This window comes from Gossypium arboreum, chromosome 7 (assembly GCF_025698485.1).
Source record: "Gossypium arboreum isolate Shixiya-1 chromosome 7, ASM2569848v2, whole genome shotgun sequence".
NCBI lineage: Eukaryota > Viridiplantae > Streptophyta > Magnoliopsida > Malvales > Malvaceae > Gossypium > Gossypium arboreum.
In genome coordinates this window covers 9,392,826-9,407,386 of record NC_069076.1, presented here as the reverse complement: position 1 = coordinate 9,407,386, position 14,561 = coordinate 9,392,826, and positions in this window count along the sequence as shown.

The following is a 14,561-nucleotide window of genomic DNA, read 5'->3' as shown; positions in this document are numbered from 1 at the left end:
TTAGAAGGTCCTGAAGAGAAATTTAACCAAATTCTAAATTTTTGGACAAATATGGGCTTGCATAGTTAAAATTTTAAAGAAAGGGCATGAGGGCATTTTGGTCATTTGGCTTTTTAATGAAATAAAATGGGAAAAATCAAGCCAAAATCAGCCATTTTATTCCCCATAGCTACTGAAATTCTCTTGTCACCATAGCTAGGGTTTTCAAGTTTTCCAAGCTCAATAGTAAGTGCTCCCAAGCCCCGTTTTTAATGTTCTTTGTATTTTTGAAATCCCGATAGCTTGCTCTCTCCATTTCTGCCCATATTTCATGCTAGGTTTCATGTTTAAAAATTTACCCATGTATGAGTTAATTTTATTTTGATGGATTATGGAGGAATAAGAAAGATAATGTGTGTTAAACATCTTTTCCTAGTTGGTTTTCATGAAAAACCCTAAAAGGGACCATTTTGCAAAAGATGTAAATATGTGGTAGAAATGAGAAAATAATGGAAAATGTGGGCTATCATAAGAGAGAAAATGTTTGGCTAGGCTTGGGTGAGATAGAAATTGCATGTGTTTCATTATACGAGCCTAGGGACTAAATCGTAAAAATGTTAAATGTTAGGAGCAAAACGTCATTTGGACAGGGGGTAGACATTAAACTTGAAATGTATAATGTGGGGGTATTAATGAGTTAAATTTGTTGATATAGACCCTGAGGAACAAATTCCGAAGGTCGATTGAGGTAAACGCAAGTTTTCGGAGTAACCAAAACACAATCCCGAAAAGAATACCAGGTAAGTTCGGATAACTTAAAGTAAACCCCTACTATGCATAATTGTATGATTTATGAATGCATGATGAGTGCAATTATTATTGGTATGAAATATCATAGAAATACATATTTGAAGATAACATGTGAAAAATGTCTCGGTTGAGGTTGAAAAAGGGAATTCGATGGACAAACCCTGTTTGACATGTGAACTGAGGTCCTGCATGTGTTGCAGTAAGGAGTTAACCCGGAGGGGTAATCTGTGATCTCAAGTATGAAAAGGATCTAGCCCGAACGGGTGTTCCTTGAATGATCAAGCCTCCAGAAGAATATGTGTGCATTATGGATTTAACTTGGACGGGTAATCCGATTAGGATCAAAATTTAGCTTCGACTGGTAATTCAGATCCGAGCTCATTAAGGGTGTTTGTCTTTATAAGGGATTTATCCTGGACTGGTAATCCTGACATCGCCTTATGAGTTCATGATATGGGGGATTTAACCTAGACTGGTGATCCTGCCATGAGATGTGAGGTTCGCGGGAGTGCATATATGTGAAATGATCATTCGTAAGAATTAAAAGATAATGTGTATCCCATCGAGATTTCCTAGAAACTCAACGGGATTAATATGATGTATGTCAATAAGATGATGAATGATGAGCTCATCTACATAAATTACATGATACTTTGTTATGTAACTAACTCATTGATTGAGTGCATGTGATAGGGAATCGTTTCATAATCGATGATTTCATGATTTAAATATGGATGTATGCTAATTTCTCGGTAAGTTTACTTTCCGATTATTCAAGCTTACTAAGCATGTAAATGCTTACCCCTCTTTTTTTCCCCTATCTCACAGAGCTCAAGGACTCGAAAGGATTGGAGGACGATTGGAGAGTCAACACACTATCAACTAGACAAGTTTTGGTATAAAGACTTTGTTTGTTTTGTTCAATGGCATGTATAGTATTTTTGAGTATTTTGTTATATGTGTCATTTGATTTGTCAAATGAAGGCATGTAAAAATATGTTTATCTCTTTGTATATGGCCACGAAAATTGGCTTAATTGAAGTAGGCTATGACCTACGGATTTATGCATAGTTTTATGTACAAGTGATGGGTCTTTACCAATTGGCAATGAGTCACATGAACGAGCCAATTTCGGATGAATTAAAGTGACGTGGGAACCCATAAACACTAAATGGGAAATAACCTATCACGTATGAAACCAGTGATATGAGGTTTCCATACAATGAGTTTTATTAAGATTATTTACAAGTGTAAAATCATGTTTTCTCTCAAACTTGGTAACCATTAAGCACAAGAGGTAGAAATGGGTGACTTTAGGCTTGGAAAATAGCCTATTAAAGTCCACATGGTTGGACACGCAGGCGTGTGTCTAGGCCGTGTGTGACACACGGTTTTCTCCCATGGGCGTGTGCTATGGCCGTGTGTCCCCTACACTCAAAATTTTAGCTCAAAGTTGTACACGGGTAGGCCATACGGGCATGTGCCATGGCCGTGTTAAAATGACAGTGTCGTCCATGGGCAGGCAGCACGGGTGTGTGCCATGCTGTGTTAATAAGTCAGTGTTGCCCACGGTTGAAGGGCATAGGCGTGCCCCAAGCCACACGGGCGTGTGAGTCCACACGGCTCACCTACACGGGCGTGTGACACTTCTTGATAAAGACAATCTTCCAAGAAGCCCAATGTTTATCAAACGTGTCCGAAATTGTCTGGAACTACCTCTTGATATGTTATAGGTCTCGAAGGCCTATATAAGGTACGAGACGTTCATGATTGAAAAGTTCTAAATTCAAATGAAATTTATAACCCGAGTTAGTATACTAAAAGTGTAAAGTTTCGGTAATGTCTCGAACCCTATCCTGGCGTCGGATACGGGTGAGGGGTGTTACATAGGTAACGTCCCTTAACACTTAAAAAACCATTAAATTAGTGCCACGAATATGAATAACACATAAGTCTGGGACAAAACAGAGTCCCAACCACCCTTACTAAGACCTAGTCGAGGGTCGGAACACACAGAAACTCAAACAGTTTGAAATCAGACATAAAACAAAAATTTGTGAAACAAGGTCATATGGCCATGTGCCCTGGCCGTGTGGGGGTCTACATGCCCATGTGAAAGAGGCATACACTTGTGTGAAGATGGCATACGCCCGTGTGAAGATAACACACGCCTGTGTGTCCAAGGGATATGGTCATGTGAACAACCTATGTAACTCTGTGTCCAAATTGGCTAAAATAAGGTGCAGGGCAGACACAGCCATGTGGAAGTCTCACACGCCCATGCGAAAATCAACTAAAATCCTCAAATTCAGCTACACGGCCATGCGGCTAGGCCGTGTGGCACCAAATTTTGCTCAAAAACCTTAATTCCCAAATGCAAACAGCCATGTAAACCACCCATATGCGGCACACGCCCGTGTGGCCACCCGTGTGGTCACAAAACCACACCAAAATTGACTGCAAAACATGCATTTGTTGCTGAAACGATCCCCCAACCCTTGGTAACTCAGAAATACACCAAAAAAATATATAATTTCAAGTCATTCCATGAAAATTGACCTTCGATTGGTCAATTTCAAAAACACACAAATTATGTCAAATTTCAAGGAAACAAGTTAGAAATTCGATAACAAAAGGGAGGGGTCTCCAAACACACACCTTAGATGGAAAAATGAGCACCCAGAATTGTTCGACTCGCTCTACCAAGCCAATTCAGAAACCTCAATTAAACAAACATATTGAACTATAAGAGTTTCAATTACGAATCAAAATGAAATTAAAGCAATTCCTTTGCCATTCCAAGAGACAAACCTACCCGATTTAGAATGCGACTAATCAAAATGCACAAATATTGTCTTCCTTCAGATGAAAAATGAGAATGCAAAAACAAAAGCGGCAAGAAACATCCAAGAAAAAAAGTGTGAAATAGGCAGAAGAGAACGTGAGAAAAGATTCTTACCTCTTTCCAAAAAGAATAATCCATAACAATAAATAAATAACTTAATACTTAAAACAAATCTAAAATAAAATAAAATAAAATAAAAGTAATCCTTAAATTATCTATGAGGATTCGAACCTAGAATCCAAAGGTCAATTAACAGACAACCAATCACTAGACCAGTAGGCCCATTCTAACATTAGATCACGAAAATAACCACAATAAATCAACCTACACGCTGACCCTAGCCACAAAGCTAAAAAATTCTAACCTTAAACTCCGAGGTGTTACATATTCATGTTAAATTCTAATCGTACGAACTTACCTGGCCAAATCGCAGAAATGTCGAAGTACAGAGGCTTTTTGGTAATTTTCCATTCTACTCGATCTTGATCTAAATTAATAATTTCATTCAATTTATTAATTTAAATAGTAAAACAATTTATTTTCTATAATTTAGTCATTTTGGCATTTTTACTAATTGCCCCTAATATTTTACTTTTATTCAATTTAGTCTCTAAGCCTAAAACATGCAATTTTACCATTTTCAGCCTATTTTTGCAACAACTTCACACCAAGACCTTATATTTTTACTATTTCAAAATTTTAATCCCTAATTGGTAAATTCATCAAAAATCACTTAATAAAATACTTATAAATAACAATTGATACTTCAAATTCATCCATTAACATCTAAAATCACAATGATTCATCAATGATAACATTCAAAATCTTTAACAATTTCAAAAATGAAGGTACGAGCTAACTAAACCTAATTACAACGATCTCAAAAACATAAAAATAATTAAAATCTAGACCTCAAAATCTCCCTCATGCATAGAAAATGGATTTGCCGAATCTCCTTTCTCCAAAAATGGAGTTCTTCCCATCAAAGAAGAAGAACACAAAACAAAATTATGTTTTGTTTTTTGTTTTTTCTAAATTAATACTTATTATTTAATTTATTAATATTAAAATATATCATATAAACTAACAAAAATAATCACCAACCGCCCACTCAACTATAATATGGTACATTTACCATATTAATCCATAAATTTACTTTTTCATCGCTATTAAACATATTTAGCTAGTAGAATTCAACTTTACTCTTTTTACGATTTAGTCCTTTTTAATTAATTAACTATCAAAATATTAAAATTTCTTAACGAAACTTTAATACAACCTTAATGGCACCCCGTAAATATTTATAAAAATATTTACGGCTCGGTTTATAGAAACAAGCTACCGATACCTCATTTTCTAAAACCACTTGACTTTAGGGTCTTACCACTTGAACTTAATTAATCATTTATATAACATAAATTACCAAATCAAAAATCTTTTTAAAACCATATTTGACCCGTAAATATTAAATAATAATATTAACGAACTTAACCGTTGGATTTGAGGCCCCAAAACCTTTATTTTCGACACCACTGAAAAACGGGTTGTTACAGATATGGTGCCTTAAGTGTAGTATATTTATTTTGTATACTTTTATTTTTCAAACAAAATGGTTTAACAATAACATCCATTAATTACACTAATACCCATTGTATATTGTCCTCAATGTTTTTGTATGCAAAGAAAAATGGAAGTAAATATTGGCTCATTGGTTATCTAATGTTTAACTGATACTAAGCGGTATTACATGGTCAGATCATAATAAGGAAAGACAAGTTGTATTAGTAGATTAACCTAAACTAATCAGAAATGAGCGAACCGATTTAAAGACTAATATGTCATCTCCCCAGTCCAATTAGGTAGATACTTTGTCTTGAGCATTGGAGTGGATGACTCCCAGAAGATAGAGACTTAAATGTGACTAACTAGACTAACAATACAATGGATAGGACCCAAGTAGAATAAATTTGAGATCCATTTATGGATATATTCACTTGCTGCATTCATAGTGTGACATACCTTAATCCTGAGTGGATGATGGACTATGTATGTGTGACTTGTATACTTTGATGCACGTAAAGGCCTGACTTCAAATAGATAAGGAACTGAAATATGGTGCGTTAGGTATACAATTTCTATAGTATGTAGATAATTCACAATAGTCGAATTAATAACCCAACTAATGGGTAAACAATATCCTCTCATCGACATTACATGATAGATGAAAAGTAAACGTGGTCACAAGTCATTTATCTTTGTGATAAATGACATAATTACTGTTTGATAGTAATTGACTTTTCATGAAGAAAGATGTAGTGGTTACCATGAGATAAAATAGGATCATATTGAGAGAATGGATTTATCCCAAAGAGATTAAGGATATCCTATAAGAGTAACACACTAATGACAAGGTTATTGGACGAGCACTGATTAAGTGGCTTTTGTAATGGTATGTAATTAGGAACTATATTTTTAAAATCATACAATTTATTTATTGTGTATACTTTCATAATAATCAAAAAAGAAAGAAAAAGAGAAAAAGGAGAGGCCAAGGTGAAAACCTGCAAAGGGCGCCTTGTAACCAAAGGGGATTTGAGTTGAAAATCCGAAAAGGGCGGCTCAAATATGGATCCAAAGTGAGAAGGCGATGGTCTTGCTATACTTGAATTAACCATGAAGGGGGTATGTTGCATATTGGGGCATTGAAAAGTGCTCTGATCTCTTAAACACATGTCGAGTTTGAATTGGTCTTTAAGAAGTTTGTACAGAGAAGTACAGGTTGCGATAACAAGGGTACCTAGTCTTCATTTTCAGCAAATTGGTTATCTTTGAATTATCCCTTCTTTTTCAAGATATACATTCCCAAATTAATGGCCATGGTTATTCTTTTGATAATTTACTTTAAGCTCAAGTTTAATTCCATTCTTGTCCATTAAACGATTTGATTGCAAGCATGTTGCATTGACATAATGATGAATGAACTAGTGATGTTTTCACAATAGAAGTTTTGCATATTACACTAGGAGTTTCTAGATAATGCAATAATCTGAAGTGGAATAATTGTTTAGAATACGCTCAAGTTCAAGGATATATTTGAATAAATCGTCTTTTTAGAATTTTTGTCCAAATGATGATTGAACAAAAGGACAAGATATGGCACTAGTGATACAATTTTAGAAGAAATGATCAGTATAAAAAGGGAATTATTCTCAAAAAAGGGGAAATGATATTTGGCTATAGCACATGAGGAGTGAGGTAGCAGATTAAACAAAGGGAAATTCAACTATGAGTTGCAATGTTTTGTCTTAAAAGGAGTAGTAGAAGGGACTTTGGAATTACAGTGGGGCAAGTTCTCCAGACAAGATAGGTTTGTTTCTTTGGGATACTCCGTCAAGATGATGGTTGAGCGAATGCGTCAGTAATAGCATATTAATGAACAATGAGTGACGATACCCTAAATTGTTAAAATGGAATCATCCTTGAGATATTGGTAAAGATTGAAGATTTTGTCTCCTTGAGATTGCAGTGGAGCAGATCTTCGCAGATGGTGAATCTTATCTCCATGTATCGGCAATGGAGCAGATTTTACCACCAGCCTCATCTTTGAGGTAGCAAGAGAGCAGACTGAAGAGTGAGTCTTATCTTCCTGATGTAGCAAGGAAGCAGACTGAGAATTGAAGATTTTATCTCCCTGAGATTACAGTGGAGTAGATCTTCGCAGATGGTGAGTCTTATCTCCATGTATCGGCAATGGAGTAGATTTTACCACCAACCTCATCTCTCTGAGGTAGCATGAGAGTAGGTTGAAGAATGAGTCTTATCTTCCTAAGGTAGTAAGGAAGCAGATTGAGAATTGAATTATCTCCCTGAAGTTGCAGTGGAGCAGATCAAAAATGGTTAATCTTATCTCCATGTATCGGCAATGGAGTAGATTTTACCACCAGCCTTATCTCTCTGAGGTAGCAAGAGAGCGGGTTGAAGATTGAGTCTTATCTTTTTGAAGTAGCAAAAAAGCATATTGAAGATTAAAGATCTTATTTCCTTAAGTAGTGGTGGAGCAGATTGGAGGAGGCGAATCTTATCTCCATGTATCGGTGATGAAGCAGATTTTAGTCACTAACTTTATCTCTCTAAAGTAGCAAGAGAGCATGTTGGTAATTGGAGTCTTATCTTCTTGAGGTAGCAAAGAAGTAGACTAAAGATTGAAAATCTTATTTCCATGTATCAGCGATGGAGCAGATTTGAGCTACTGGTCTTAAAGTTACAGTCAAGATTTAGCAAAATGGGCAAAATTGGTCCTTTTAAAGTCTTTGCTCTATTTTCATTACATGACAATGAGCAAAGAGGGGTAGCTGTAAGGCCCAATTTTTTTCCGGGCTTACACCAAAAATCAAAAAATGGAAAAAAACAACAAACACAAAATAAACTAAAAATCAAAGTCCAAATATCTATAATAATGTCCAAGTTTTACACACCATCAAGCCCAAATAATAAACTAAAAGCAGCCCAAATACATTTTCTAACCCAATTAAACAAATATCCCAAAATTCCTTAACCCAAGTCCATACAATTTGACCCAATTAAATAAACCCTAAAACCCGAGGCCTAGTACACCCAAAAATCACAGCGGCCGAGAGCACCAGAAGCTTCTAGAATGCTAGAGAGTTGGGCTCCCATGAGAGGCTCCTCGCACAATTTCCTTTGTGCGTCTCCTTGCTCCTCCGTACAGTCATCCCTGCGTTAGAATACACGAGAAAAGGCTAGCTAATAGAATAACAACAAATGACAGCAATTAAAAGTGTATTATTTATTTATTTATTTACTCTGTAAATCCGGTTATAAAAAGCCGATGATATGTACCTGCAAAATTTACGCATGCAATACGCATACACACATACTGAAATACAAGAAAAAGGATACCAAAATTTAAAAGGTGATTTCCGATTTAAGCTTTATGTTTTTTTTTCTTTTTGCATTCGATTTATTTTCATGGTTGTATCTATTTCTGTCGAAAAAAAATGAAAGTAAAAGAAAACCTTACCATACGAGTAGGCCATGAATTTCTTCTCCTTTCTTCGTTGAAATCAAAGTTTAGGAAGGATTTCGGGCTGAGATTTCTCAAAAATCATCGAGTACCATTTGTGAAGATGAATCGGTGATGACGGAGGGGAATTTAATGGCGCCATCCAACAACTGTAATGTTGAGAGCGGTGGCCGAATGAGAGCAAATCTCTAGGGTTTTTCTCTTTTCAATTTGCCCTGCCGAAATGAGCTTTGAGAAGCTTTTTTTTTCTTTTTACTGGCACCATGGGACGACGCCGTTTAAGGCATGAAGCTGAAGCCTTGAAACGACGCCGTGTAGGCTTGCTCGACCCGATTCGACTTCTTTACCCCTAAGATCCGCGCATTTCTACGGAGAGGGATAATTGCGCAATTAATCCTTCTTCTTTCGCGCTATAATTCAATTACAAGTTATTTGTTTATTTTCTTTTTTTAAATTTGGCTTGGTAATTTGAGTGCATTTGCAGTTGGATCTGTGCTTTAGCAGAATGTTTTTGGAAATCTGGAATATTTCCAGCTTTAGCCCATCTATATTTGCATGCGTTGCACGGGGAATCTTTTAATAATAGTAGTTTGTTTAATTTTTAAATTCTCCCCTTTATTTCATAATTTTATTTTAATTGGTTTATTTTTTCATTTTTTTTAAAAAATTCGTTTCACATTTTTTTCCTTTAAAATTCTTATTTAATTTTTATATTTGGAGTTCCATTGATGATTATGTTTTGTTTTAAAGTCAGTACTGTTTTTTATCATATCATTTTTACATTGTGTATAATGTTTTATATATTTGTTTTGTGCATTATTAATTATTCCATGTGTATTATTAATCCTATACCATTTTATTCACATAATTTCTTTTAAATTTATTCTTATATCTTATCATATGTCTATGTTGTATAAAGGAAAATCTTACATATTTTGTGTGTTTTATTTTCTTAATTACTATAATCCACCTTATTAATTGCATATCAATACTTTTTTATGTATATACGTTTCTTTAAAATTATTTATTCAGTATAATGCATTTCTTTTAGGAACTATATTTTTAAAATCATACAATTTGTTTATTGTGTATACTTTCATATTTTATTATCCTTATGTATGCATCATTTATATGTGCCATCAATCCAAATCAATTTGTTACATGTAAAATTATGTTATATATCATTTGTTTTCAAAATTCCTTTTAAAATATAGTTTTATAAATGTACATCATTAGATTTAGGTAATTTAAATATAGTTTGTTTCACATCCATGATTGTTTTTATAATTTCGTTACATGTATGATTTATATATTTACTTAATTTCTCATACATTATTAATTTCATGCTATTTTTTGTACAAATAATTATTTCCAAATTTATTTATATATACATGTTTTAAGAATTTGCTATGTACATTATATCTTATCATATGTTTTATTTTTCTTTTATATTTTGTATATTATTTAAGCTATCATGCACATTGTCAATCTCTAAATGAAATTGTGTTTAAAATATTTTGCATATTATTCGATTCAAATGTTTTATTCTACAATATTTATTTCAAATAAATCCTAGTTTTTATAAAAGCTTGTCAACTTATAGTATGTGTTAATTAATTCGTCATTATTTTGAAAATATCCTATACTATATTAAGTTCTAATTCCATTTCATTTTGTACATATTTTATGGATCATTTTATATTATGTCATGTTAATTATTGTTGTATATCATTTTGTATTGATTGTTCATCATCCATGATTAAGAATTTGGTCACATTTTACTTAGAATAATTGTACATAGTTGTGGATTTGTTAATTGTGACTTGTTGTATCCTATTGTTTCATGTTCATAAATCATTTCCCATGCAAACGTTTTAATACAATGCATTAAGTATTCCACTTTTTTTTAAAAAAATAAATAAACGTGTTTTGAGCGAATTTCCAATTTTCTTTATTGTTCAAAAAATTTTGAAATAAGGCAATATCCAATATTTGGGAATTCGAAAAATCGTGCTCAGTCGTGCTGGGTATGATTTTTTTCGGTGAACTAAATATTTGGATAACCTTTTTATAATTTTAGTGTACGAGTTTTCAAAAGTCAAAAATCAATCGTATTTTTAAAGGTATAAGGGATCGTATCCAATCGTACTTGGTATGATACTGCATATCTTTGAAACGAGAGAATTTTGACCACTAATTTGAGCTATTCAAACATTTCAAAAAGAATCATACTTTGAAAAATATCTTTAAAAAACCTTTTGGTATAAGGACAGCATCAAATCAATTTGGTACCAATTTTTGGACGCAATAAGGGTGCTAACCCTTCCTCATGCGTAACCGACTCCCGAACCTTTTTTTTTATTTTACATGAACCAAATTTATTTTTCATGGAATAAAATGTTTTAGTAGGTGGCCAAATCACACCTAAATCAAGCGATTGGTGGCGACTCCATATTTTTGTTTTCAAAAGTCAATCCCCATTATTTTCAAAATAAAAAAGGGTTTCGCCAGCATGGCGACTCCACTGGGGATTGAACAAAGAGAGTCAGGCCATAAAATTGATTGTTTGTTGTCTTTTTATCAAAGAATTGAAAATTTGTTTTGAAAACTATGATTCTTTCAATTGTATTGGCTTGTGTGATTGTTGTGGTTCGAGTCTTGTCTAATAAATATGGCATTGCATTGCATGACCGTTGTGGTTATACCTATTAAATGGGAGTAAGAAACTATGCTTCCGTGAGGTCTTCACCTCGGTATGGGCTAGTGGATTACTTCCGGGATACATCCGTACCTATGATTTTGTGAAATTTTCATCTCCGCATGGTCATAGGGAAATATATTCCCCTGAACCGAAATCGATCCATATGAGCCTATAATGGGTGAGGATTGAGGAATCTGTTGGTTCGGGTACCTTTACTCTAGAACCGAGCTACATATAGTGAACCTTAAGAGCTATCCTTAGGTAGAGCCGCGTCAAGCCTTAGTCATTACCCATATGTGTGTAATGATTATCTTTGTTGTTATACTTGTGTTTTTATTACTCATATTTGATACTAACTTGTGTTTTGTTTTGGTTGTGTTTTACATGACATTGCATACTAAATGAGGTGTTGGTTCATATTCGATTTCTAAGTTAGAAAGTTTAACATGGAAAATGAATTTCTTAGTAAAGTTGAGGATAATGTGGCCGTCCGTGCGTGGTCAGAGAGGTTGCAAACAGAAAAGGGGGATAGCCTGATAGAAGGATATACATCAGAGTTGCAGAACTTTACTCACATCAATGTAACACAGAATGATATACAGGAGTTGAAGGATTTATGGACTCGTTGGGATGAGAGCAGTAACAGTTGTTCTACCAGAGTTATGGTGATATACCGTATTTGCTCAATATTAAGGTGGATAAATGTTTGTTCCGAGGTATGGCTCAATTTTAGAATTCTGCTTATAATTGTTTTACTTTTGGGGAAGTAGATTTGGTTCCTACTTTGGAAGAATACACTACTTTGTTGAGAAGTCCAAAAGCTCAAGTCAGAAAAATTTATGCTAAGGTTACTAATGGTCAAACTTTTGCGAAGAGGCTGGTGAATATTTCGGGAATGAGTGAATCTTGGGTCACTGCTCGAATTCAATAGAAAGGGGATAGTAAGTGTATTCCCTGGGAAAATTTGAGAGATTTGATTTTGACACACCCGGATGAAAAGAAAGGGTTGATATCTTTGCCTTAAGCATCTATGGATTGTTGATTTTTCCTAAGGCTTTAAGACATGTTGATGAGGCAGTCACTGATTTGTTTGATCATCTCGGGAAGGGAGTCACACCTATACCTGCAATACTGGCCGAGACGTTTAGATCTTCGAGCATGTGCCAGATGATAGGGGAAGGTCGATTTATTGGATGTGCACAGTTGTTGATGGTATGGTTTCACGGGCATTTTTGGAAAGTGAATAAGGTATCGTACCGGGTTTTTTCCAAAGGTTACTCCCCATTAAAAGAAAAGATGGCGATGCAAAGGAGAGATGATATTTCAGAAGAGAAATGGATGGAAATTCTCCAAAATCTCAAGGAGGATGATGTAGAGTGGAGAGCTTTCTGGATGGTTCCTGATGAAATGTTGTATCGATGTGGGAGTTATAATTGGGTGCCAGTGTTGGGAATTTGGGGAGCTACTAGATATACTCCTTTGCTTGCACTAAGGCAATATAAATCGAGGTAGTTTATACCTACGACGCATGGGTTGGCTCAGTGTGAACTCTCATATAATAGAGACCACTATAGGAAGAAGGTTCAGGAATTGTCTGATGCTTGGAGGCAAATACACTAGACAAAAAAGCTGACTGTTGGTTCCATGGTAACACCTGAATACAATGGATGGTTTAGGAAAAGGGTCAATGATAATATTCCTAGACCAAGTTTGGAAAGCGCTCGGCCAATGGAGGAACAGTTACAAATTGCCCCATCGGAGTTGGAAATTATAAAGCAATATTTTGAGAAGAAGAGTTTCGAGTTTGGGAGGAAGATCGAGTAGTTGGAAGAAGAAAAGATGTACTTGAAGTTAGAAGTGGAGATTCAAAATTCAGAGGCAGAAAAGCTACAGAAAAGGAAGGGTGAAGTTAAGGAAGATTTGGAAGGCTTGAAAACAGATTATAAGAAGCTGTGCTTATCAATGAGGACTGCTGGACTAGGAAAGACTTCGGAACAATGGCGCCAAGAGGTTCGAGAAGAAAGGGCTAAGGCAGATCAATAGGAAAAGAGGTTCTAGGAGGCTCAAGCTCAGAATGAAGCCTTAGAAAGAAGTCTGTCAGAGAGTAAGAATGAAAAAGATGAATTAAGAGCCAGAGTAGTGGAACATGAGAGATCTCTGTGTTTATACCGGAATCGCAATTCTGTGACACAGTTGAAAGCAAGCTTAAGTAAGATTGAGGAGATGAAAGGGAAAATAGAAGAGTTAGAAACGGCATTGCAGAGTTGTGAAATGAAGATTGAATTATTAGAGGCAAATGAGGAGCAATGGAAGAATCAGCTTCATCACTCTTAGGACCAGGTTAGAAGCATGGATTACTTCATGGGAGAAGCTGTAAAGCAAGTTCGAGAAGTAGTTGACTACTTGCAGTCTTTGGTAGTACAAGCAGACGTATTAAGTGTGAAGTACGAGCTGGAGTCAGATAGGGGACAAGAACTAGCTTCATTGCTTAGGAAATTTAAGTCCCTGAGTGTTAGGGCGAAGTCGTATTTGTAACTCAGTTTTATGTAAAGAATTTTATTTTCTAGTAAAGTTTTCTAAAAGGAATTGAATCAGAATTGATGTAACACCCCTTACCCGTTACCGTCGCCGGAACAGGGTACAAGGTATTAGCAGAACATAACACATACCATTAAACATAACCGAGATAGAAATATGTCATCCAATTTGATAGTGCATCGTATAACATATGTCTTGAACAATATTAGCCAACTTTAATGGCTTGTACAAAGTAGCTGGTCGAGTACTGTAACCAATATATTTTAAACCTAGGCAGTTATGACACGTAACAAAATAATTAAGCCTACTATACATGCCATAATTCAAAACGTTTAGTTCAAATACCCTAAAGTATGATAGTGCGGGTAGATCTTCACGATCCTTAACTCCTGAGCAAGCTGGAGGACACTATAAGAAAAAAGAGAGAAAACAAAGTAAGCTTATAGCTTAGTAAGTAAGTATGTAAATAATAATTAAAGAATCTAATATGTTTACACAACAATTCAAGTATATCTACTTTAACTTCACTATTCATTCCACTTTGATTAAGCTGTCTCTACTGCATCATATTCACTAAATAAATCATAACTCGGGTTACAAAACTCGAAATTCAAATCTGTAAAATTTATGTGAATCTAGACTCA